We start from the raw sequence: 27,604 nt of genomic DNA on the forward strand, positions 1-27,604 counted from the left end.
TGCGAAAACAGGCTTGAGTCTGTGCCCCATTTACTGTTTGAATGTTTGGCTTATTCAGCCCCCCGAAGGAGATGGCTTAAGCCTCTTTGCAGAATATTGGGCACCAGGTTCCATTTAGAGGCCATTCGAATACTAAAAAGTGACCCCCGTCCCCTTCTCGTTTGTGGGTTAGCCAAGTTCCTTGGTTGGGCTTGGCGTATCAGATCAATTAGGCTTGCTTATCTTGTTTAATTTGTTTTTACTCTAGTTCTCTGGCTTTTATCTAATTTATCAACACCAGTAGCGGATCTGAATTGTTTGGTCTTTTCGCAATGTACTGATGTTTTTTAAAATTTTAATGTGTGTATTTTACATGTATGCTTTTAAGATATATTTATATCGAAATAAAGCCTTTGATTGATTGAAATGATCACACTGTAAACAAGCAACTGCAGAGAAAGTGAATAAATATCTGTAAAAAGATCCCGAGGTGATATGCCCGATTACTCTGTGAAACAAACACCAATGCGTTTCTCACATTGTTAAGAGACTTTTAGCAGTGTTGAGCCTGTAATGTGGCCTGTAATTACGCGGCTAATAGTTATTTGCAATATTTTCATGTGCACTAACCTGCAAACCTAAATATAAAATCAATGCATCTGGCACTGCACGTTACGGGACTGGTGTGGATATTACGGTGCCTTGCCAAGGGTTGTTTCTGATCAAATTCCAGTTGCGGCTCGCTATACTCGTGGGTGGGGTCGCAGGGTTTTGCGTGGGTGTTCCCGCGGGGGGATGTTAAAAGAAAAAGAAAACTTACCTGACCGGGTCCCGTGCCGCCTCTGCTCCTGAGCCGGGTCCCGCGTTCTGAACAGGAACAGGCATGCTCCCTCCCCTCCTGTAAGCCAATCACAACGCTGCAATGGCAGCGTTGTGATTGGTGCGGAATCGCGGACAGCGCCCAGCCGGGCACCTGTAGAGAGGCCATTTTCTCTATAAAGAAAATGCAGAGTGCGCATGACTGCTTTGGTCTCCACCAGAGCCAACCAAACAGTGTGGGTACTCAGAGTGGTGCAAGCCACTCCTCCCCAACCTGCCCACCCCCAACCAGGCATAACCAAACCAGGCATACCACTGTCTCTTGCTTTCTCGCAGCGCGAGAAAGCCGTGAGACAGCGCTTCTCCGTCCTAATGGAGGAGCCTCCGCTGGTTGTGTGCTCAGCCTGTGAGTCCGTGAGATTTAAGTGCACCAAAATATGATCCATCGCTACCCCCAGGCTACAGGAAGTGTAAGGGAATACCAACCGCAGCTGAGCCATGTAACCCAGCAGTGAGGGCATCGCGCAGCTGCAGGCATGTCTATCTGAGCAGAAAAAAAAGAAAACCAGAGTCAACTAATAAAGGACAAGTTTGTTTTTCAAGTTAGGTATGTGGCGTAACATATAAAGCTGCTGACTTTGGGACTGGGGAACTTGGTTCGAGTCTCTGGGACGGTTTCACAAAAATCATGCTAATCGTAAAAAAATTAAATTAAGCGCATAACAGATAAAATTAAACAATGGTAATGGTAAAATGGATATGAAAGTCAGTCGGAGGGATGAAAAGCTAGACGAGGATCTTAGAACATGGAGAGGACTTTGTAACAGATTCCTAACAGCTGACTCGAATGAAAGTGATCAGAACGAGTCAGGTATAAGCAAGGATACGACTGAGCAGGAATTGGATTGAGTAAACTGTTAGGCTCCTTGATTCGTATTGCGTTGTTATATCATAAGTCGAGATGTCCTACCCTAATCTTGATACTCTGCTGTACAATACACCAGTACGTACTGTCAATGCTGTTCACCTGTTGAGTCTTGGTTGAAAAGATAAATAAAGGTAATTAAAAAAAAACAATGGTGAAACATGAAACAAAATAGCAAATGCTGATCCTATTACAAATGCTGATTCTACTACGTAATGCAATTGGGTGAACAAACAGAGCCAGATCAATTCAAAGAAAACTAGCGGCAGCAAGAAGTAAACAAAACATGAGCACTTAACACGAGCAGAGGCAGGCCAACAAAAAAGAGTGCTCCTAAAGTATCCTAAATAACACGATGAGTAAGAGCACATGTAACAGGGGCAGTCCTCATGGGAGGATAGAAAAGTCCCAAAGGAGGGACTACTAAGTGTATTCATCAAAAATAAGTCGGCATTTACAAAGGACAGTAAGATGAACTAATGAAAAAGATGAGCCGCGCTTAAAGCCCATATTGTAGATAGATCACGTCTCGAAGAGACGGTGAGCATGCGCTGCCTAGGTGAGACCTAAAAAGTAGATGCTTTTTCAGGAGGATGGCGACCCTGCATAGACTTCCTTGCGTCCCAGTTTAAAAAACACACTTACCCCTATTACCTCAAGCCATTAGACTAATCGAACAACGGCTACACGGAGAATGAAGTTGACCGGATGCAGGGCCAGCCTTGAGCATGGGCGAGCTGGGCCCAGGCCACGGGCGCCAAATATTCAGAGGGGCGCAGCAGGGAACTGTCTGATTTGTAATCAGCCCTTAATGTACCTCAGCTTAATTGTTAACACCCCATCAATCCTTTACCCTCCTCCAATCTTCCTCACACCTCCTGCTGTCACACCACAACGACCACCCCGCCCCACAACAAACACAACATTTTCTTTCTGCCCAGGGCGCTGTCTGGTCAATCCAATTTAGGGCCGTCCCTGACCCCATGGTCACAATGGCTAACATGGGGAAGATGCTAGGATGTAGATTACGCAAGTATTGGGGGTGGGACGGAAGACGCTGTTCCTGGATGGGAGTGGGGAGGTAGTTTTGTTTTCCATTGTTATGTTTCTATGATTACACATACAACCTCGCTCTATCAATTTGCATTACTTGTCCCGCTTGCCTCTGTGATTCGGGCGGAGTATGCTGTATCCTAGTTTTTCTCAAAACCCAACAAAAACAAAATTGATGATAAAATAACATAATTATACACACCTTCATGTGAAAGCTCACCACCCTTTTCGTTGCCTAATATGATGGAAGTAACTCCCCCAGACACAATGGCGCATCTGTCACTGTAAATCGGGTGACTAACCCAGAGATTCCTACATTAGCATGCTGCCAGAGGAAGGGACAGTAAATCATTTATATTTTGGACCAGTTTCCCTTACAGGCCATGTTTAAATCATACCTAATCATACCTTAAAATGGTCCTCAAGAAATTGATTAGTCTTGTGGTATTTAGCTATATTGAGAGCTACTCAGTGTAGTTAGTAGCGCTAATGAGCGATACTCATTATAGTTAGTGATGCTAATTGGAACTTTTGTAGTTCAGCATAGATTTCTGGTATCTGAGTTAGAGTGTGTTTTCTTCATGTATATCACTGCTTCCGACAACCGGCCTATTTGTACAGTGGTTGTCATGTGTTACTATTCCATTTGTCTGAGGGCTTTACCTATATTTTTGTGTGAAAAGTGAAGGGTAAACATAAAGTATGACAGAGATGACCCCATGTTATTCATCCATTATCGTAAAACCCTCTTGAGTAACCAAGCAACATGTCCATTCTGGCAGCAACATGTATCGCAGCATGGGTACTGAGACAACATCCTAAATATTAATGCCAGCCAATAGAGGAGCAACTCCTGTACAGTTTAATAGAATTGGTAGCACTTTAATACTTTTCAGAGAGTCCATAGAAAATTGTTTTAATGGTTTATTCCGGTTTGTTTTTGTACAATGACACAAATTTGATATAAACTGTCATATATGCGGTGCTAAGTGTGTATCACGGAGCAATACAAATCGGAGCCTATACAACTCCTCATGAAGAAGCACCAGACAACTCATAGTGGTAAACCATCTTGCCTGCTCAAGGGGATGGAGAGTGGCCCCTATTGCGCCCACTGTGTGATAATCTGTTCATTACTTTGATGGTATCTTGTGCCCTCTCAGGACACAATTCACTTTTGTAGTTTCATGATGAGAATGCAGCCTACAAAGAGGAATGTGCAGCAACCACTATCACTCATTCCTTGGCATTAGCACAAGTTTATGTACACTATAGGTGTGATTAATATGGAGCCTGTGCTTTCATCCAAAATCAAAAATCTATTTGAATTCAATAGTCGCAGTGTTCTGCAAAACATATCTCCAAGTAACTTATTCAATATTGTGAAAACCTCCAAAGACATATGATGTTATATCCTACTACATCAGTCTAGAACCAAATGCAAATCTCCCAGTGCCCCTGTTGTGTACTATTTGCATAATGAAAAACATAAAATGTCCTGTAATGGATCATATTTGAAAAAAATACAAAAGGAGCTCCAACTCACTCAAAGTCTTAAGTATTAATGAAATAGGTGATCAATGAGCTGAATGATTGTATCAAAATGAATGTCTGAGCCCTCAGTTTTGCATAGTATTTCTTCAATGTTTGCCATTAAAATTTGATAGAGACATCTAGCTGCAGATTTCTCATCTTGTGAACTCTCCCCAGGAGTCAGACTGGATCTAGAATTTTTTCAGCAGTCCCTCTGTGCGCCAGGGGATGGCGCCTTTTGACTCCGTGATGACGACTCCGGTTGAAAACCATCTGGAGTTACAGCCACTCAGTGACACAGATACGACTTTAGGAACTAAAAGCTTGCATCTATGGCTCACCTATAGAAAATGTTTAAATCGATATCACAAGGACAATATACAACTTTTGACTATGTACATAATGTACTGTGCCCGTGATGTAAGTATTATGACTGCTTAGTATGAATGATGACATAGATGGGGTGTGTCTGTGGTGTGTTTTAGATTTAATTTTGGAATATTTATTATAACATTTTCAATAAAGAACTACTTTTGTACTTTTTCAACATACACGTTTGTCCTTGTCTCTCCATCTAATAGAAATGTTTTAATTTAATGTGGTATCATTTTTGAGTTGCCCTTGGAATTACACTTTAATGACTCCAGTTGTGACGTCCATTGAGTCATGTAAGTCCCCTCTGGCGCCTGGATGTCAGTTTCATCTTTACTGCGCTGCAACGCAGATCCGGTGAAGCGGTTCCTCAGGCCATTTTGTCTGGCCTATTTAAAAAAAAATTGTTGGTGAGAAAAGTATGCCTTTCTCCAATGTTGTCGAGCTTTAAGCTTTGTGGATCGGTACTCGACAAATGTCTGTTACAGACCCGCATTCCGTTTGCTTGTGGTGTTTGGGAGAACACCATGACTCCAAGGATTGCAGCTCCTGCCAGAGACTGAAGCTGAAGGCATTCATAGGGTCACCTTGTATCGGGTGATGCAAGGGGCCTGGGCTTTTTCAGTCCATCTCTGAGATTATTCCATCTCAGGTGAAGGAGAGTTGGATATCTGCTCTTGGTAAGGCTAGTGGGCTGCAGTCCTCTCCAGACTCTGGGCTTTTTTCCCCTCCTAGTATTTCTACTGAGGCAACTTCTTACTTTCAAGATATGTTGAAGAGAGTGACGGCAGTGTTGGGGTTGTCACTACCTATGTTGGAGAAGTCCACTGACCCTCTAATTTATGCCTTTTACCAAGGTCAGTGGGGGGGAGAGCCTGTTCTTCCATACAGTGAAGTCCTGTTCAACATATTGTTAGGAACTTGGCCCAAGCCTGAATCAGGGGTCTCGGTGGACCACGCTATTTCTCGCAGGCATCTGCCTGCTACAGGATCCAGTTTGTCTCCTCGGACATCCTACTATGCGTAGCGTGGTAGTTCAGGTGGATACAACCCCTCAAGATATGGATTCTTCGCCTAAGACTCCATTAAATAGAGAATCTGATAGAGACTTCTAGCTGCAGATTCCTTACCTTTGAATTCCCCAAGTTTAAGGCTGGATCCGGAAACTTTTGCATGAGCAATACCCCTTGAGTGTGCCGTTGGAGGCTCAATTCGGCTCCGGGTGATGTTGTGGTCGGTTATCATGTTGCGGTCACCTATATTGGCGCACCCAGGCAGTCCGGACGTAAGTTCTTTTCTTTCCGCTCCAGTTAAGTGCCTATCTGGAGAAGAGCTACCCTCTATCGCTTTTTGAGAGGCCTTTTTTCATTTTTGTCGACTTCTTCATTTTTTTTTGCATTGTGTCTGAAAGATTTAAGTGGTGCAGTGCCTATCACCGCATCATGTCGGTTACCGACCCCCATGTAGTCTGTGTCGAGCACAACCTCGACCCAAAGTCGTGCTCAGACTGTCGGGCTATGGCTCCAAAGGCCTTGCAGGAGCAGGCTATGAAGCTCCTTGCGGCCTGGCAGTCAACACCATCCAGAGAGACTCTGCGGAGGTCCTGGTCTTGTTTGAAGAAGAGGAGGTTGGCGAGACTGCTGCCAGAGCCCTAAGTGCTGTTTGTCCCACTTGAGGTCATTGTGATGCTCGGTGGAGAGGCATAAGAAAAAGAAGTCCAAGCTTGGACTTCATCTTCACCTCGACTGTCGTCCGTCAACGAATGAGGCAAGGAGCACAGACGTTCAAGGCACGGTTCTGCGGAGACAGAGTCGACTTCGCGCCTCCCTCCCTTTCCGGGAGCTGGTGCGACTCCCGCTTAAATGAAAGATTTTTACAAGGCCATGCACCGGGTGCTTGAGCGGGCCGAGCCTGCTGGGGTCGGAAGGGGGCCCATTGGATTCTACGCCATCGGCTCCAGGACGGCGCCGGTCGTACCATAACGACCTTCCCCGCCATCAAACCGAAGTCGGTGCCTTCGGGGCTGCCGGTGCCCACTGGCGTTTCCAGCCACATCCTTATCCCCGACAACACAGAATCTGGACTGCGTCGCTCGACGCTGATTCCAACGTCGACAGAACCTAGGGGTTCTATGTTATCGCCTGAACATTTGTTTGATGTTTTAGGCACGGGAGAGGATTGGGAGGGGTCTGTGGACCGTTTAGAACACCAGGATGTTTCTGCAGAGCAGATGGACTGGTATGGGAAACTTGGGGAGGCCAGTGGACTGACACTTCCCCTAATACTGCCATCCTCTCTCCGCCGACTGTGGCTACAGAGGAAGGGGCATCATATGCCATGGTGGTTAAGAGGGCAGCCGAGGTCCTTGAACTGAAGTTGCCCTCTGTGCAGGGCAGGTCTAAAATCTTGACCGAAGTGCTTCAGCCTGGGTCTTTCACCTCTGAACCCCTTTTTCCCTTAAATGAGGCACTTACTTATGTCCTTCTAGGCACATGGTCCAAGCTCCTGTAAATAGGACAATTGCACGCCGCCATCGTCCGACTCTGAGCGACCTAAAGTTCCTCAGCCAACAGCCCACCCCTGAAAGCTTGGTGGTACAAGCTTCTACCTCCCAGGGTGCGTTCCCTTCCGCCCCTCCGGATAGGGAATCCAAGAGGTTGGATTCACTTGGGAAGTAGATGTTTTCTTCCTCCAGCCTGGCACCGCGGTCGGTGAATACCACATGCTTATTGGTCCATTTCTCCCACTCCCTTTGGGAGACGGTTGCGCAAGTGCTGCCACAAGTCCCTGAAGAGGCCCGGGCTGTGCTCTCTCAGGCAGTTTAAGACGGCAGAGATGCAGAAAAATTCCCTATAAGGTGTGGCCTTGACATGCTGGGCAGAGCGATTTCATCGACAGTGGCCTTGCGGTACCTGGCTTCTTGGGCTGTGTTCAGGCAAACTTGATGGACATGCCATTTGATGAATCCTGTCTTTTTGGGCACAAGGCAGACTTGGCCCTAGTGCGGTTCAAGGACTCTCGAGCTACGGGCAGATCTTTGGGGCTCTCTTCTACATCTCGTAGCCAGTCTAGGTAGTGCCCCTTTTGTTGCAATGGAAGGGGGGGTTCCAGCCGCTTCAGGGCTACCCCAGCCACCGTCCTGCACAGTCTCCTAAGTAGTGCGGGGCAGTTCGTTCCGTCCTAGGAATGGAAGCCCGAAGTCGTCAGCCACCCTGCCCCCGCAGCCTCCAAGCACTCCTAGCCTGTCTCTGCAAGACCATGGTACTCCAGTTGGCGGGAGAATCCATCATCATCTCCCCCGCTAGAAGTCCATCACATACTACAAGTGGGTCTTGCAGATCACTCAGGAGGGCTATTCTCTGCCTTTCTTCTCCTTCTTTTCCTCCTCCCATTCCACCAAATCAAGAACATCTGGCGGAGGATCATTTGAAATTGCTCCAAGATGAAGTTACAGCTCTCCTAGCCAAGGGAGCTATAGAGAGGGTCCCAAGTTCAGAAGTAGGCAGTGGCTGTATTCCCACTACTTTCTGATTCCGAAAAAGAACAAAGGGTTGCGGCCCATTTTAGATCTATACACTGCCAATCTCTTCCACAAGAAGCAGAAGTTCAAGATGCTTACTTGAGCTCCGGTCTTGTCCGTCCTAGACCAAGAAGACTAAATGGTAGCGTTAGACCTGCAGAATGCGTATTTTCACATCCCCATCCGGCCGGACTACAGGCATTACCTGCGGTTTAAAGTAGGCCACAAGCATTTTCAGTTTACTGTGCTCCACTTCGGCCTACCAGCGGCCCTCGGGTGTTCACCAAGGTGATGGCGGTGGTTGCAGCTCATCTGCGCAGGTTAAGAGTATCAGTCTTCCCCTACCTCAACGACTGGCAGTTGAAGGCATCCACGCCCCAAGGTGTCGTCTCCCACCTTCAGACTACAGACGCTCTCTTTCATCAGAGTTGTACTGGACATAGTGCAGTTTCAGGCCTATCCTCCCTACAGCGAGTCCAGGGTATTCAGGTTATGATTCCAATGTTTTAGCCTCTATCCTGGATTTAGGTGAGACTGACTCTGAGGCTGTTGGGCCTCCTGTATCTTGTTGGTAAAGCATGCCAGATGGCATATGCAGGCTCTGCAGTGGAACCTGAAGTTCCAGCGGGCGTAGCATCTGGGAAATCTCACCGACCAAGTTTAGATCTCGGAAGGGACTACAAGAGATCTGCAGTGGTGGTCGGTGAACCACAATTGGGTAAACGGCAGACCCCTCTCCCTTCCCCAACCAGCTCTTACAGTCATGACAGATGCATCACTTCTGGGATGGGGAGGTCATCTGGGAGAGGTGGAGATCAGGGGACACTGGTTTCCAGTCAGGGCTCCACATCAATTTGTTAGAGCTTTGAGCGATTTGGTTGGCATTGAAGGCATTTCTTCCCTCTGTCAAGGGGAAGTTAGCCCAGGTGTTCACAGACAACACCACTGCCATGTGGTACTGCAACAAGCAGGGCGGGATGCGGTCGTGGACCCTTCATCGAGAGGCGCTACGTCTCTGGATATGGCTAGAACAGCACGGCATAACCCTGATGGTTCAACACCTGGCAGGTTCTCTGAACTCCAGGGCGGACAAACTCAGCCGTCAATGCCTAGCAGATTACGAATGGCGTCTTCAGTCGGAGGTGGGGCAATGTCTCTTTCAGCACTTGGGAGATCCTTGGTTAGATCTGTTCGCCACCGAAGAGAACATGCATTGTCTGCGGCAGTTGATGGCTTTTGACCTTCCTCCCAAAGTATGCAATGTTATTGTGGCAGCCAGGCAGCCCTCTACTAAGACGTTATATGCCTGCCATGTGCAGAAATTTTTATTATACTGTACAGAAAGGTCTATTGACCCTCTTTCTGCCTCTCTTTCTACTGTTCTTTTTATTCTTACCCTTGCCCACCAGGGCTCTGCGTTGGGTACTCTCAAGGGTTATCTTTCTGCTCTATCTGCTTTTTTTGTGGCTGCCAGACCAACCCTTTCTCTTTAGGTCTCCAATTGTAAATAGGTTATTGAAGGGACTGGCTCACCTACGCCCTTCGTTATGCCGCAGTGGGACCATAATTTGGTCCTCACTTTTAATATCTGTGCTCTTTTTGAGCCTCTGCACAATTGTCCCCTCCGGCTGCTTACCATTAAGACAGCCTTTCTGGTGGTGATAAAATCTGCCTGGAGGGTGAGTGAGTTCAGGCGCTGTCTTGTACGCCTCCCTACATGTTGTCCTTTCCAGATAAAGTGGTGCTTCACACCCGTGATTCATTCTTGCCGATGGTGGTGACCCCATTCCATCTGGGTCAGTCTATCACGCTGCCCCCCTTTTTGCGCCCCCGCATCCCTCTAAGAAAGGGGAGCGTCTCCACTGCCTGGACCCAAAAAGAGCATTTTCTTTCTACCTTGACCGCACAAAAAAGTTCCAGGTGGACGACCACCTCTTTGTGGGGTACGTGGGAGCTAAGAAGGGGCGGACAGTGCAGAAAAAGACCATTTCTCGCTGAGTCATTCTCTGCATTACGATCTGTTATGCTCTGGCTAAGAAGCAGCCCCCTGAAGGATTACGGGCCCAATCCACCAGGCCAGGACTATGGCTTTGGCTCGGGGTGTCCCAGTCCCGGACATCTGTCAGGCAGCAACGTGGGCATCTTTGCACACGTTTGCCAAGCACTACTGCCTGGACAGTCAGGTCCGCATGAACTGGCATTTTGCTAGTTCAGTCCTGCAGGACTTCCTAGTGTGGGGTATTGGTCCGCAACCCACTGCCGAGAGGGTATGGCTTGGGTATCTAATTAAAATGTAAGGAATCTACAGCTAAAAGTCTCTATCAGATGAACAAGTTACTTACCTTCGGTAACGCATTATCTTGTAGAGACAATATCTAGCTGCAGATTCCTTACAGGCCCACCCATGCCGCCCCGCTTTGCGGACTGATTTTGTTAGCGCTAGGGTTACTCCCTTTTTCAGGGCCCTAGTTTTGCACACGTTTATGTCTTTTACTTTGTGGCTCTGCGCTTCTGGCGTGGAAACAATTAAAAGTACCGACGTCCCCGCGCCTGTGTGGTACCTATATAGGTGACCGCCACGTCATAACTGATGCTAACGACTATGTCACGCAGAGCCGAATGGAGCCACCTGACGGCGCACGCAAGGGGTATTCCTCAAGCAAAAGTTTCAGGATCCAGCCTGATGCCTGGGGAATTCAAAGGTAAGGAATCTTCAACAACTAGATATTGTCTCTACCAGATAATGTGTTACTGAAGGTAAGTAACTTGTTCATCCCATAGTCAAGATGCATGTGGAAAAATATCTTTGCTTCTGCAAGTTCTGTGTTATGGTCTACCAACACTTCTTGTGTTCTGGGACATTCTTTCTACGCTGTGTGGGATACCTTGCAGACTATGTTGCCATTGGTTCCGGTTAGCCTCTGTTCTAATGTTGAAAACTTGATTAGAGATGGCCAACCGGCAGCTAAGCTGATAATCAGATATGACATGGATACAACTAATTCGTTAGGCAGGGCCATGGCATCCTCAGTGACGCTCCAGCGTTGTGAATTGTTAAGAACTTCAGGTTTTTCAGAGGCTGTGCAGGAAACATTGGTCGATATGCCCTTTGACTGCGCCCATCTTTTTGGGGCTAAGGCAACTCACCATTGAGACGCCTCTGTAGGAGAAGTAATACAGAGTCTTAATTACTCTTTCTCTGTTACATGTTCTTTAATTTTAACCCTATACTTTGGTTGTATAAATGATACTTAATGTATATTTTCTCAAAGGGCCTAACTTGTGAGGGCATTAACATGTCCCTCTTTGGTTACACTTGCTTGGTGTTTCAATGGGGTGAAGATGTTATTGTTTAAATACTGTCTGTAACAGTTTAAGTGGCATAAGGATACCTGAAGTATATTCTTTTTTCCTCTGATAATGGGCATTACGCTCCAGAGGTCATTCATAGGTGATGTGTCTTCCTGTTAGGAAGTCTACCTTTTCACATGCTTCTTTCGAAGCAGTTTGGTATACATTACTGTTGACTTGCAGTATTTCTTATAGAGACATATTACTTATGCCAAATGTGAGACCTATAATACGGAGTGTATACTTGTTGTGAACACTCTGAATTTCCACTTCAGGGTAATTTTGGTCTCTGGTTTGGCCAGCGTAGACCTTCTCACTACTTCAGCGGACAGCACTTTTCATAGGATTTAGGTGGTGCACGGATTGCTTTTGCATTGGAGAATTTTTAGGTTATGATTCCTGGTGAGGGGATTGTGCCAGTTTTGATATGTATTGAGTTCTTTACCTGCACATGGGAATTTGTTCCATAATAGTGTGCTTCCCTTTGCTGAAGGACTTATGTCTGGCAAGCTCAGGGTGTCTGATGTGAATGCTTCTGAATACTTATAGTCTTTGTTTCCTCCATTTTGGAGGCAATGTTTACTCTTATGTTCACTTTTGGAACAGGGTTGTCCTGTGAGCTCTGCTTCTGAGATTATCTGAGATGCAGTGTCTGAATAGTTGCTTTAGGGTTGTTTAGGGCCATGCCTTACATGGCCGTAAAGAGTTCTGTTTTTTTCAGAGGGGAAGGTTTGTTTTTAATCCTTCGTTGCTTTAAGGGCACTCTGGATTTTTCCATGTCTTTGATAGTCATACGTTTCTTGCCTGGAGGTTGGATGTTCTCTGCCTCCTTGGGGACAATTCCCTTTCTCTACTAGGCAGTTGTTAATTTCTGTACCTTACAGCCTTTTAAGGGATCATAGTGTGCGATTACAATCTGGCGCTTCATTGTTCCTAGATAACTAAATATGTCTATATTGGTCTTTGTCTGCCTTATGGTCAGATTATACGTTGTCCCAAATGTCTTGTGGACAATTATCCCAACTGGGTTCCCTTTTTGGGTAATTTTTGGGGACTTGGCTTATTTTATTCATCTTGACCTTCTAGTCCAAGTTTTGTCGTAAGTGCCAGCTAATAGCAAGGTGTCATTTCAGGTAGATTTACGTAATACCAGTCTGTTAGGATACTTTTAGCAGGCAACATTATCTTGATGCTAAGTCACCCAAGATGTTTCGTTGAGGGTGCAATATCTCGCTTGATACTATATCGTATAGTATTCTGGATGGCTGGTTTTTCAGTGCAGTTTATCCATGTGCGTATACAGAGTACATATAAAACGGTTGCATATGGGCTTCCCTATGCTGAGCTATGATTCTGCTATGTGTAATATAAAGTTTATTCATTCTTTAAAAAAATATATTATTGTAAGATGTGATTTGCATCTCTCTTCTCTGTAAGTTTGGTTTAGAGTCTATATACATGAGTGAAATGCAGTGATGTAGATCTACACATAATTTTTAAATTTTTATGATGGATTCATATCTGTTAATTGCCATCTTTCCGTTTCTATGGGCACTATACATCAAGTGAACCTTCAGGTGGTCAATTTGACTAAAACATGTTCTTGTTTCAAAGATGGACTTTGATGTTCAGCTACCTTAATACTTGGGTTGGTCGTCTCAACCTTGCAATGAGTGTGTTTTTCATCTTGGTTTGAAAGGAAATGGTTCTGGAAACCCTTCCCTTCTGGAGTTATTGGGTTAGGTTTCTATCAGATAGTTCTTTACTGAAGTTGAGAATGAGGGTTACATGGCATTCACTTGGCCCTGGCCATTCTAGTTCAAGGGCTCACTTACCTTTTGGGGGTTAAATGCTATTGTCCTGGAATCTCCCTTTTCTGGGTTACTTAGGACAGGTTCTTTTGAAGACTGCCTTAGTGGTGTAGAGACCTGGAATTTACAAGGTATTCATTATTTCCTATGGCCCTTTAGTCCATATGCTCATTTCATCATTTAGAGGTCATGTACTACCATCCTACTGTTGACTGTTGTCTTGTGACTCAATGTCATTCAGCTGTCCTTGAAGCATGGCCTTCAGTGCCTGTTGGGCTGTATCTTTATTTATATTGCCTTTGGTCCTTGCCACAATTTTTATAAGGAGATAATGCTCTTTTGCATCTAATTCCTACGTATGTCTGGTCTATGGTTAATTTCAACCAGCTGGTTCTCTCTGAGAACTTTTGTAAGATTTGTTTGCAGAACCTCCTCCGGGTGGGTATAGCTATGGTATTTAATTCACAAGTTAACTAATCTGCAGCTAGATGTCTCTATCAGATAAACAAGTTACTTACATTCGGTAACATATTATCTAGCAGAAAGACAGTCTAGCTGCCGATTCCTTGACGCCCTGCCCATCTTCCCTGCTCTGCAAACGATCTGCAGTGTAAAGGTTCTACCCCTTTTCAGTACTTGTTTTATATTCCAGTGATCACTGTTTCACGTAGTTGTGTGATTCAACGGACTGGAATACGATGATGCTATGGGATCTAAGGGGTTTTGAGAAGATGATTGGCAAACGGCATGTTAATAGGGGATTATGTTTTATTTACTTTGTTCTGTAACTGTGCAAAAATCCAAAAAATAAAGGTTTAAAAAAAGGATGTGACATGACTCAGTTATTTTTTGTTCTTTAAGGAATTAGAACAACTTTAGAATTAGTTTTTTTTTAGTTTTGGTCCCCATCTGTACAGAAAGACATTGAACAGTATGTGGTTGCATGTCCAATCTGTGCACCAAGAAATATTTTGTATCCCAAACCATTTAGCGATAAACTTTGCCTGTTTCTCCGGTACCTTGGCATACAACTCCCACCAGTTTTATAGGACAACTGTCTTCAGCCGAAGGATACCAGATAATAATGGTAACTGTCGAAATGTTTTCCAAGATGGGACATTTTTCCTATTTAAAGGCAATTTTATCTACCACAACTAAGCCCAAGAGCTTTTTTGACTGATATATTTTTCCTACATGGTCTACCCACACCATCCTTTCTGATAGGGGTGCTAAAAATATTTAATATTTTTAGAGAGCCCTTTGTAAAATGCTCTATATTCTGCTCATCACCCAAAGCCCAATGGACAGACTGAATATGTCAATCAGTATCTTGAACAATCTGATAGAGACTTCAAGCCACAGATCCCTTACCTTAGAATTATCCCCAGGTGTCAGACTAGATCGGGAAAGATTTTCATGAGAAGTACCCCTGGGTGTTGGTAGGGGTTGTCGTTAAGCTCAGAGTGGTGTTTGGTGCGCCAGAAGTGACATGCACGATGTGGCTGTATAGGCACCAACCAAGGACGCTGACGTCAGTTCTTTACTTTCCGTGCCAGTCAGCACAGATCTAGTCACTTTTTGACTGACCTGTTTTCAAACCTCTTGTTGAAGATATTGGGACTTTGTCTTCTGGTGTGGCAGGGAAGTCCACAACGAAGGCTGGTTTCAAGCCCTGTGGAGAAGGACCCACACCTTATCTGTCTCTGGTGCCTCGAGCACTCCAAGGCCTTAAAAGAGCATTCTCCCTCGAGCTCCTTGCTGCTGGACATGCGACATCGCGATGGTCTCAAATCCGGTGGAGAGGAAGATCTTGTGATCATTTGCGGCGTCGCATCAAGCGTTCGTTGTCGAAGTCGTCTGGGCATTCGGGTAAGTACCACAAATACAAGAAGTCAAAAAGGTCTTCGACTTCGCCCCGTCCGTCGAGGTGATTGATGAGATGAGGGAACAACTGCATTCGAGGCCTGGCTCCGCTGTTGAGCCTGCGCATGACCGTCTCTGCGACTCCCTAAGTTTCTTGGAGCTGGAGAGACCCTCGCCCAACTTTGTGCCGCTTTTGTGGCATGCTCCTCATATTTATAGCATAACATTTGTATTTGTAAATTGCATGCTCACCCAGAAGGGTATCTTAGCACTGTGTAACATGTTTATTGTTACCTAACTCAATTCTACTCGTTTTATCGACCTCAGAAGGATGAAAGGTTGAGTGGACCCCCCGGAATTTGAATCTGTGACCATGAGGTCAAACACACTGCACCACCCCCCAAGCAGCCGCATCCTCAGCCTCAACCTCAACCTCCAAGCCTCTTTATTTTGCCCTCCGACCTTCAGTGGGGGACAAGATACACCATCACCTTGTCGTGTAGTTCCTATATAACCTATACAGGATCTGCACGTTTAGATAACATAAACGGTGGGATTGGTGGCAGACTGATTCCGTGAACCCCCACTGGATATGTTAGCCTGTCTGTATTAGCTAGCTCACAGTGCCACTAGAATCTCCTCTTATCGGGGAGAAAATAGTTCTTGGCAACTTCAGAACATGACAACCCTGATCCCTCAGAATCGTGAAAACAATAAACTACCTTTCGCTCAGTCATTCGTCTTCACTTAGTTTGTCTCGGAGAGGTACACAGAATAAACAGGCTGGGTGTTTTCAATAAGAATTTATTGAACAGTTATTATTCTAGTGTAGAATAGAGGAGCTGCAACAACCATCAGACAGTAGCAGAGATATATGATTAGAAGCACTACGAAAGTAAAAAGATGGTAAAGCTCTACCATCTTACAATAATCATGAATACATACGAGTATATAAAACACATGGTAAAAAGTGTGTACTTCTACGATGCCTCCCTAACTAGGTGTTCCTAAAGGTACCTAGCATCTATGTAGGTGTTATGCCAAGAATCCCTCTAGGATCTAGTCAACCCCATTACCGGAGAATGAGAAAATAAGGGATCATATCCAGGTCTCGAGTTGGACACCCCACGAGGGATGTTAGACCACTGCGAGCTGGAGTGTCTGCATGCAGGAACCTCAGCGTTTCTGGTCAGTGTGTCAGCCGGGAAGTCTCGGTCTCCTCTATCTTTCTAAGCAAGATGTGATGCATATATATCCATAGGTCACCCCAGATGTCCTACCTTGCTTTGTTACTGTGTCTGCCTAAATGATGACGTCAGGCCTGAACTTTATACAGAGATATTATACAGGAGATGTTCGTCCTGCTGTTAGTCTTGCTGTGCTTCCAAGAAGCCTCATGCATAATGTATAAGATTCAAACTAGGGGGAAACCCATGTTCTAAATACAGTGTTGTATCTGGGAAAAAGGTCAGTCCCTAAGAACCGTTCTGTATGTAATGTAAGGAAGAATATAGATGAAAGCTTGCAATGTTACCTGCGTCTATATAGGGTACCTATATGGAATATAACAACCTGGACCACTGGAGGTCGATAACATCTGACTGCTGGGTGCTCCAAATTGTACAAAAGGGCTACTCCCTCCCCTTTGTGGCTACTTATTTACCCATGTTTGACAGGCTGATGGAGGACCACATCTCCTTACTCCGCCAGGAAGCAGCAGCTTTCTTGGCCAAGGGAGGCATAGAGAGGGTGCTGGCATCAGAATTAGGTTGTGGTCATTATTCCCGCAACTTTCTGGTGCCCAAGAAGGACAGAGGTCTTCGTCCTATCCTAGACCTGCACCTTCTCAATTTCTTCCTGAAAAAGGAGAAATTCAAAATCCTTATGTTCTCCCAAGTTCTGTGTGCCCTGGACCCAGAGGTTTGGGTGGTAGTGTTGGACTTGCATGACTGATACTTCTTCATTCCCTTTCTGCCTGCCTGTGGTTCACCAGTATGTTATAATGGGGTGACCCACAATAGTCCACGGACATGGGTAATGTTTGGTATAGAAAACAATGGTCCTAGACCAGTGGTTCCCAAACTTTTGACTCCAGAGGACCCCCATTGAATCACCACTGGAAGCCGGGGACCCCCAAGCAATTTGTAGGATTTACATTTCAAACATTAAAACAGTAATTTGAAAAAAATAAACACGTGTGCACAGAAAACAAATAATCGAATTACAAAGGATTTTAGGGGCTTATTTACAAGCCCCTATCACCATGGGAACAACACTTTTTGCAACATTCCTGTGGCGATAGGGCTTCGTCTTATTTACAAGGCAGCGTTAAGCCACTTAGGGCCAGATGTACGACCAGTCAATTAGCGAGTCACAAATTGCGGCACATTTGCGAGTCGCTAATTGGAATGCACAACAGTGTCTCAGACACTGTTTGTGATTCCTAATGGGGTCGCAATTTGCATGCCTCATTAATATTAATGAGGCAGGCGCAATTTGCGACCCCTTTAGGAATGGCTAGCATTCACAGGGATGGTGGCCTGATGGGGTCAGCAGACCACCATGTCTGTGACTGCTTTTTTAATTAAGCGTTTTTTTAATTCAAATGTAGCCCGTTTTCCTTTAAGGAAAACGGGATGCATTTAAATAAAGAAAAATGAAACTTTTCAGTTTCATTTTATTTAGGGCAGGCAGTGGTCTCTGGGACCACTGCCCCCTCTTAAAAAATATTTTCCCACATACTCAAAAAGGGAAAGGGGTCCCCTGGGGACCCCCTTCCCTTTTGTGAGTGGTTTACCACCTACTTGAAGTAGGTGGTAGACTGCGAGTGTTTTTTTGCCGTCGCAAATGCGGCCACCAAACATCAGTACATAGCATATCGAGTCGCTATTAGGAAGGAACGCCCCTTCCTAATAGCGAGAGTCGCAAATGCTATTTTGCAAGTCACTGACTCGCAGAATAGCATTTGTACATGCTATTACCCTTTTTTGCGGCCGCAAACGGAAGGATCTCCAGTTTGCATCCGCAAACAAGGTCGTACATCAGGCCCATTACTTGGCTTAACAGTGCCTTCTAAATAAGACCCCCTTTCACCCAATTCTTCGCGTGAAAGGGGTGGGCAGTGGGGTGTTCCACCGCAACGCCCATTGATTTTGATGCTGCCCCCTATTTACAAGGGCAGCGTAAATGGGAGGCAGAGCCAAAATTAAGACCAGGGAAAACCTGGTCTTAACTTGGCGAAACAAGGAGAAATGCTTTATTTCTCCTCGTTTTTGCAAAACGCCTTTGATTGTTTATGTTCAGGAAGGTGACCCTTCCTGCACATAAACAATCTTTAAAAAAAATTACACTTTGTAACTACCATGTGTGCTGCATTAAGCAACACACATATAAGTGACAAAACAGCATTTTAAGATTGTTTATGTACAGGAAGGGCCCCCTCCCTGCACATAAACAATCTTCCCCTGCATGCAGACACCCTCGCACTATGGTGCAAGGGTCCTTGCATTGACGCTACACTTAAGTGTAACGCCAACGCAGGGGAAACACAGGGCTGCACCATATTCTTGTAAATATGGTGCAACCCTGCATTTCTGAAGTGGTGGACCTTACTATGCACCGGGATACGACCATCTTTTTTGGGGTTCTTCAATGATTCCCCCACTATCACCCTCCAACAGTGCCTCTATCTCTCCATAACCCCTCTGTCACATGTATTTTATTTTTTATAGCATCTCTCATACCATTGTAGGATGTCAGAGCACTTTACATTACACACACATATAGAGACAGTGACTCATACATGTAAATCAGTGTATAGCAAATGTTACATAAGGCAAAGGGGACTACAAGGTGTAGAATTCCCGTGTCATTCATACTTGTAGGCATTTTTAAAGAGTGCTTAGTCTGGAGAAGCACAAACTCAGAATTCAGAACATAACACAGTGGTTAGCATTGACTTTAACAATAAAAATGTATTTCCATCTAAATAAACCGTTTTAGCAGCATCAGGATAATGAAAGACTGGGAAAAACATAAGTCACTAACTTGTACCTTGCAGTTTGCAAGCAGCTCTTTGATGACAGTTTATAGGTCACTGTGCTAGATTACGATTGTCACTTATAAACTGCACAGTAACAAAAGAATCTCTGTGACAAAAAGCAGTAAGCCACTGAACTCTGCACATAAAATACTTTTTTTTTTTAAAATGCATGGTACACTTTCTTTGCAGTAGGCATATTAACCCTCTGTGCCACATTAGATAAGTCAAAGCTGCCACTGGAAAAAAACTCATCTCTCTCCAGCAGGTACATTAATCACTGGCGTTATCTTGACACTTTTATTGTTGTTTGAAAACTGCTAATTCTACAAGATACTTTGCAATGCTTTTAAAACTGCTTCCTGCGGACCCCCTAGGAATGTATCACGGACCCCTGGGGGTCCGCGGACCACAGTTTGGGAAACACTGTCCTAGACTGTTCAAGATTACACTTTAGTTGTGAGGAACATTCACTAAATAGAAATATTTCTGATGGATACATCTGCCAGTGGATTCCTCACCTTGTGAATATCCCGTGCGCAAGCAACGTTAGGAAACTTTTGTAGGAGTACACGCCGATGGGGTCGAAGACGACGTCACAGAGACATGGCTCCGCTCGCGACTTCGCTGACGTCACCGGCTCCAAAAGAAGACCTCGTCGGCTTGATGACGTCAGTTCCCTTTTTTCCGCGCCGTCGACGCCAACGGATTTCGGGAATCGTTGCTAGTAGCTTACTGATACTTTGTGTATTCTTCTGAGTTTCATCTGTTTCTCTTCGAGAAGATGTCGACAAAGAAGTCGGGTTTCAAGCCCTGTCGGGAATGTGGCAAACACATGTCGATTACAGATCCTCATGAAGACTGTGTTTGGTGTCTCTCATCCGACCACGATGTGGAGGGTTGCTCATGCTGCCGCAAGATGAGCTCCAAAGCTCTAAAAGAAAGGGAGGCGAAGCTTTTCATCGCTAGGATGAAAAAAGATAAGAGAGGAAGAAGAAAGTCCAGATTGAGGTCGAGGTCGGCGTCCAAGTCGACTTCGGGGCATGCTTCGCGAAGCAAGAAGCATAAGAAGAAGAGGAGGCATTCTTCTCATCATCACTCTGATAAGAGTTCGGCTCCGAAGTCGAAGTCGCCAGCTCGACGCCGGAGGGAATCCGTGTCTCCTTTTCCAGTCCCGACTTCACCTCCAGTTCCTTCTTCTCCAGTGGCTTCGCTGGCTCCGGCTTCATCTCCGGTTCCGAGGCCATCCCCGACGCCGGTTCCATCTCCGGCTCCGGCTCCGTCTCCGGCCCCGATTGAAGATCTTCAAGTCCCAGGTGAGCCTGCAACGCCGTTTGTTCCACCGTCGGCGCCGGTTGGCCCGAGTCCGGTGATGCCTGAGCAGTACCCTGCATTCCCTGGTCCAGGTCAGGACCCCTCGCATTACCTAAATGCCATGTACGGGGTGTTTTCGAGGGCCATGTATACCACTGGTGCACCTGCGGGTCCGATGGGTCCAATGGCTTTTAATTTGGGAGTGCCGCAGGTCTATCCTCAAGCTCCATTCATGCCGTTCTTTCCGGCAACGCCGTCTTGGCATCTACCGGCGCCGAGGACGTCGACGCCGCTTCACTCTTCACCGGCGCCGGCTCGACCTCGTTCGACGCCGGCTGCTCCTGCGGATCCACGTTCGACGCCGGTGCCGGCGCTGTCGGATTCGATCACGGCACCACCGACACCGCTGGTGCGGATTCGATCTAGAAGAGAAGCACAGAGAGTGGTGGATGAAAGGAGGTTCCTGTTGGAAGAAGCTGAAGAGGGAGAGCTGGTTGAGTCTGATGAGGTGTTTGAGGAGCTTAAGGAGGCTAGTGGGCTGGATTTGTCTCCACCTTCAGATGAACTCTCAAAGGATGCAGCACCGTATCATGCGGTCATCAGGAAGCCTGCGGAGCTGTTAGACCTTCAGTTACCAACCACGGAATTCAGGTCTAATATTCTTTTTTTTTTTTTTGTATTTTTATTTTATTAGAAACCATTAGCACACAATAAAAGACATACAAGGGCCTACAACCACCAGGGCCGGCCGCTATAGAGCCCGAGGGCCCGCAGTGTAACGCCATACATTCAAATGAGCCAGCGGCAAAGTACCCGGCAGTCCGTAAGCACCTATAACAGACCATGGCCATAGGCCAGGAGCGGTTTAAGACAACGGTTTCATTTTTTATTAAACATAACACACACTCAAGGCAATGAGAGTCCGTGATAGCAGCGTGCTCTTCCCAGGACGGGGAACAACAGACAGTGTCCAAAACGATTCTGGTCCAGAAGCGGTGAAGGGGGGCAATGGGAAAACAAAGCATGGAACACACATTACGCACTCCCGCAGAATGCGCAGCTAGGGGGTCAAAGCAATATCGACCTCTAATGGCAAAGGCGGGGCGCAGATACGGCCTCGATATAAATTCCACGGACCCCATACCCTACTCCATTTCCCTGGCTTACCTCTCGCCACATACACCGTCTTTTCCCTAAACATACACCAGTCCATATTCTCCTTCCATACATCAACCGTGGGCGGCCTCGGGGAGCCCCATAGCTGTGCAATGTTACGCTTTGCCACCATATACCCCAAGGTCACCCACTGCGTCTGTGCCGTATTGCAATCATTCGGTTCCCAGACATTCAACAAACACCTCCTAGCCTCTGGCAACAGGGCCACGTGCGTGACCCCCTCCAGTACAGTATGAAGACCGTTCCAGAATCGCACAATCTCCGGACATTCCCACAATATATGAAGGAACGTGCCCGGCAGGCCACATCCACGCTTACACAATCCATCCATCGAATAACCCATACGCAGCAAACCGGGCCCTGTGACATACACTCTATAGAGGATCTTCAGCTGGACAAACCGGAGGCGGGCCGGGATCGCCACCTCCTTCGGGAAGGCCACCGCCGACACCCAGTCCTCATCATCCAGCTCTAAGCCATCGCCTGTCCATGCCTCTCTCAGACGGAGCAGCAAGTCCGCGCGATCGTTGATGAGTTTCTTGTAAATCAAAGAAATAGTGCTGTCGGGCACATAGCCATCCAACACTCTATCCTCCAGTGGAGAATACTCGGGGATGGCAGCAGCGTCCGGAAAAACCGAACACAGCCCATGGTGGACTTGAGCATATCGGAAATACTCTTTATCGTTCAATTTATATTCCTTTTTAAGCATTTCAAACGTTTTGAAAGCTCCCTTCACCCAAAGATCACCCACCTTACATATACCAATCATGTCCCATTTCTCAAAGCCTTTCGATCTCCACAAACAGCCCAACCGCCCAGAGGCATACAGCGGCGTCGCCCGAGTCAAGCGATCCCTCCACCCCATCGCAGCATTCGCCGCGTGCCACACACGCACCGCCACCCGCGTGGGTCCCGTCAGCCGTGTGTCCAGGGTCACCGAGTACAGCGCCCTATTATAATCCGCACCTGGAAGCAGGAATTTATCCATCTCGAACGCCGGGTTTAAGGCAGGACCATATATCCCGTGGTTCACAGCCGCCAACTGAGACGCCCAATAGTATCGTTTGATATCAGGGAGTGCAACCCCCCCATCGTACCAAGGAAGCATTAACTTGGCGAGAGCAATCCGCGGCCGCCCGTCCCAAAACAGTTGACGCTGAAGACCCTCAACCTCCCGGAAATAGCGGGCCGGTACGACATCCAGAGTATTTTGCAAGGCGTACAAAAAGCGAGGCAGCGACATCATTTTGAACAATGCCGCCCGTCCAAGCGGTGAAAGCGGAAGTCATCGCCATCTTGCGACGTCGGCCTTCAGCCGCTGGAGGGGAGGGAGAAGGTTTCGCTCATAGCGGACCGCGGGATCCAGTGAGATAAAGATTCCCAAATATTTGAACCCCAGGGTAGCAACCTGAACAGGGCAGTCTTGCGGCAGGAGGGGGGCTTCCCCGGAGAGGACGTAGACGCACGATTTGGCCCAGTTGATAACCAGGCCGGAGTTGCGGCCAAAGGAAGTCAACACGTCCACCAATACCATTAGTGACTGTCGGGGGGAAGTGAGATATAGAAGGATGTCGTCCGCGTAAAGGGAGACACGGTCTTCGAATTCCGGCGTCCATCTAATGCCTCGCAACGACGGCTCCCAACGCAGCCAGGCGGCGAGAGGCTCCAAAGAAAGCGCAAAGAGAAGGGGCGATAGCGGACATCCCTGTCGCGTACCCCTCCCCAGTGCGAAGGGAGCCGACACCCTACCATTCACCACCACCTGAGCCAGTGGGTCAGCGTATAACAATTTCACCCAACCGATAAACTCAAGGCCGAATCCAAATTTCGCCAAAACGGCCCAAATATATGGCCACTCCAAAGTGTCGAACGCCATAGTAGCATCTAGAGATGCCAAGATGGCCGGCTCCCGTATAAACTCGGCTCTAGCCAGCACACCGTGTAACCGCCTCAAATTTAGGGCGGTATTCGAATGGGGTATAAAACCGGACTGATCCTGATGAATCAAGTCGCCCGCGACCCGAACCAGTCGGTTAGCCAACACCTTAGCCAGAATTTTGGGTTCTGCGTTCAACAGCGAAATGGGCCTATAGGAGGCGCAGCGGTCTCGCGGCTTCCCCTCCTTGTGTATCACCACTATGGTGGCGAGGAGTTGGTCAGGGGGAAGGAAGCCCGCCGCACGTGCCGCCGAAAACATGTCACGAAGATACGGCGCTATCTTATCAGGACGTAACTTATATAGTTCAATGGGAAGACCATTAGGACCACCCGCCTTACCAGACGCGATCGAGCGAATGGCCAAAGCAATCTCATCTGACGACAACTTCGCCTCCATCAATGTTGCATCCGCCTCCGATAAGGTTGGCAGTGCAATGTCTCGAAGCAACAGATGAGAATCCTCCTCCGAATGCACGGAAACCGGAGAATATACCCCGCGGAAGTGATCCGCGAAGCAGTCGACAATCTCAACAGGGTCAGTCACACGAACTCCATCCATTCTCTCCACAACGGGCACCACCCTGCTCGCTCTCTCCTTCTTGTCCAACCAAGCAATCAACTTCCCGGCCTTATCCCCCACGTCATACAGACGCCCTTGCTGTTCTCTATACATCCCTTTAGCAGCTTCCGTGACTAGCGCTCTATAATCTGACTGTTTGAGGCTGAGAACATGCAATTTCTCATCAGTAACTCCACGCTCCAAGTCCTCCTCCATTTCAGCTATTTCAGTCTCCAGGCGAACCACCTCAGCTCTCTCGCACCTCTTAGTATGGGAGATAAGAGACAAGGCCTGCCCCCTGACCACCACCTTATAAGCCTCCCATAGGGAGACGGCCGACGACACCGACCCCACATTATCAGTGAAGTAGTGATCAGTGGACTTGACCAACTCCGCGCGGATCTTAGGGTTACGAAGATACCAGGGGCCAACAGGTGCCACTCTTCCCTCTGTGCCAGGGTCAACCCTCAGTTGCAACCATATAGGGGAATGGTCAGAAATACCTCTGGCTACGTGACGCTCCACCCAATCATCCCCGCTTGGGTCGCCGGCATGAGCATATAGTCGAGTCTCGAGAGACTCCCATGGGCCCCCGAGTGAAAGGTATACTGCGCTTGTCCCGGGTGCATCATTCTCCAGCAATCTACCAGTCCCAAAGTGTCCAAAAAACTCCCCAACCAGGCCTGAGCCCTAGGGAGATCCCTGGGGGGGTGACGGTCCTCCAATCCAGAGACCACGGCATTAAAGTCTCCACCCAACACCAAAACCCCCCCAGGAAGCCCCAGAACCAAACGCCCCAAGTCAGCAAATGTAGTCGTCTGCAACCCCGGGGGCACATACACAGCCACCAGTGAGATGGTTCTACCCTCCCATCTTCCCACCAGTGCCACATATCGCCCCCTATCATCGTGAAGCACCTCGTCCACTGCCAGTGGGAGGGAGGTCCTAACTAAGATGCCCACTCCCCTAGAGCCAGAAGTGAAGCCAGAGTGAGCGGCCAGGCGATAGCCCCTCCTATTGAGGGCCTGGAAGGAGTTCCCAACCAAATGTGTCTCCTGCAGGAAAACGATGTCGGGCGAGAGCCGCTTCAAGAACTGTAACACCACCCCACGCTTGATCCTGTCCCCCAGACCATTCACATTCCACGAAAGGATTCGCAATCCCCTATCCCCCATCCCACTCCCGCACATGAATCCCACATCCCGGAGAGCACAACCCGGAGAAATCAGCAAACAACTTCACATTGCCCTGCGAAACGAAAAAACAACAACCATCCCCAACAACCCCCCTCCCCCACAGACCCAAAACCACAACTCCCCCCTCCCTGCACCCCTGCTTGAGCCCGAACAGCCCCCCCAACTTGCAGTGTGCCTGTCGCCCTAACATTTACCACAAAAGAACCCCAGAAGGAGGAAAGGACCCCAAAAAGCTCCCCGCAACCCCCAGACATTTGAAGGGCATGATGTGCCGGATTAGAGTGTAATTGAGCCAAGGTGCAATGAATAGTCAATCTAGTCCATCGCCAGGAACCAAGTTCTAGTCCTGCTCCACCACATCCCGTCCGCTCTCCCCTGCCCGATCGTCTCGATCCCGTCCCCGCGGTAGGGCATCCAACCAGTCACCAACCGCCTCCGGTCGGTCAAAAAAGTGGGAACGACCCTGGAACTCAACCCGCAACCTCGCAGGGAATAACATCGCGTATTTCAGCTCCATGTCCCTCAGGCGCCGCTTGACACCCAAAAATCCCAGCCGCTGTTTCTGGACCGCTTGCGTGAAGTCCGGATAAAAGCTGACATTGGAGTTCTCAAACTTCAGCGGCCCAGCCACCCGCGACGCCTGAAGGATAGCATCTCTATCCCGAAAGTTAAAAAGTCGAGCGATTATAGGCCGTGGGGGAGCACCCACTATGGGCGCACCACCCGGAATCCTGTGGGCCCGCTCCACCGCAAAGAACTTGCTCAATCCCTTGGGCGCGAGACGGTTAATCACCAGATCCTCCACAAAAAGATCAGCAGCAGATTCCTCCGATCTTTCCGGCACTCCGATGATACGGACATTGTTCCGTCTAGCCCTGCTTTCCGAATCCTCAAGTCGACGATCAGTCTGGTCACTGGCTAGCCGCAACCGACGGACCTCCGTCTGCAGGGCGGTCACGTCCACAGTTAGGCTCGACGCCGCTTGTGACAAGGAGTCGACCCGCTCGTTGGTTTTGGACAGATCTGCCCTGACCAAATTCACATCGATCAGTACCGCGTCCAACTTATGTGCCAGGGTATCAAATCGCTGACCCACAGCAGCCTTCATCTCCTCAATGGCGCCCATAACGTCCTGCAGGGTAAACTCCGACGCCGGGCCCGCCAGCTCTTTAGACCGCTCAGGCGATTTATGCAGGCCAGCGGGGGATCCCTTTAGCTGCGCGTAACGGTCCATGTTGTTGGCCTGAGCATAGGATCCCCTCCGGGTTGACTTAGATTTCGACTTGTCCCCTTCGAGTCTCGCCGCCATCGTCCGGAGGCCACCAAGGTTGGCACCCGCCAGGGACAGGGACCCGTTGGCTAAGTTAAGCGGACACTGCGATCGCAGGCAGGACGTCCGTGGATAGTCCGAAGATCGGGCCAGACACTCCGTTGTCCGCGCTCCTCTGAAACACCAGGGTCCCTCAGCCGATCTCAAACAGCAGACTTGAAAACGAAAGTGAAAGTGCGGGGTACGGGGCAGGTCAAGCCCTGCATGCCGCTGTTGTTCACTTCGTACCCGGGCACCTCACCAACTCGAGACCGGGACCTAGGCACCAGCAGGCCGCAAACTTCGGAGGGCAACCATTCGGGTTCCCGGCGTCCGATCAGAATTCGGAAAACGGGTGGCACCTCAGCGCGAATGCATCAGCAAAAGCCCGTCAAATTTACCAGGATTTAGTCAGGATAGACGTGGGAGGTTGCGGAGGCCCTCGAGAGCCTTAAGCCTATGCGGCCATCTTGGTTGCGCGCTAGGCTCCTCACCGCCAGGTCTAATATTCTTACTGAAGTGCTGCATTCGCCTACTGCAGTCTCGGAGCCTTTGTTGCCCTTTAATGAGGCCATTATTGTCCCTGTATTGGAGGTATGGCGTAAACCTTTTTCTGCTCCCGCATTCTCTAAGGAGGTATAGGGTGGCTCCAGGGGATCCTGAGTTTTTAACTTCGCACCCATCACCTGAGAGCCTGGTGGTTCAGGCGGGTTGCTCGGGTAAATCCAAGGGTGCCTTCCCTCAGGTTCCAGGGGACAGAGAGGCTAAAAAGATAGACCAGTCGGCCAAAAAGGTCTTTTCATCGGCCAGCATGGCCTTAAAGTCGACGAACGCAACTTGTCTG

This window comes from Triturus cristatus, chromosome 8, assembly GCF_964204655.1.
Source record: "Triturus cristatus chromosome 8, aTriCri1.1, whole genome shotgun sequence".
In the NCBI taxonomy this organism is placed as follows: domain Eukaryota; kingdom Metazoa; phylum Chordata; class Amphibia; order Caudata; family Salamandridae; genus Triturus; species Triturus cristatus.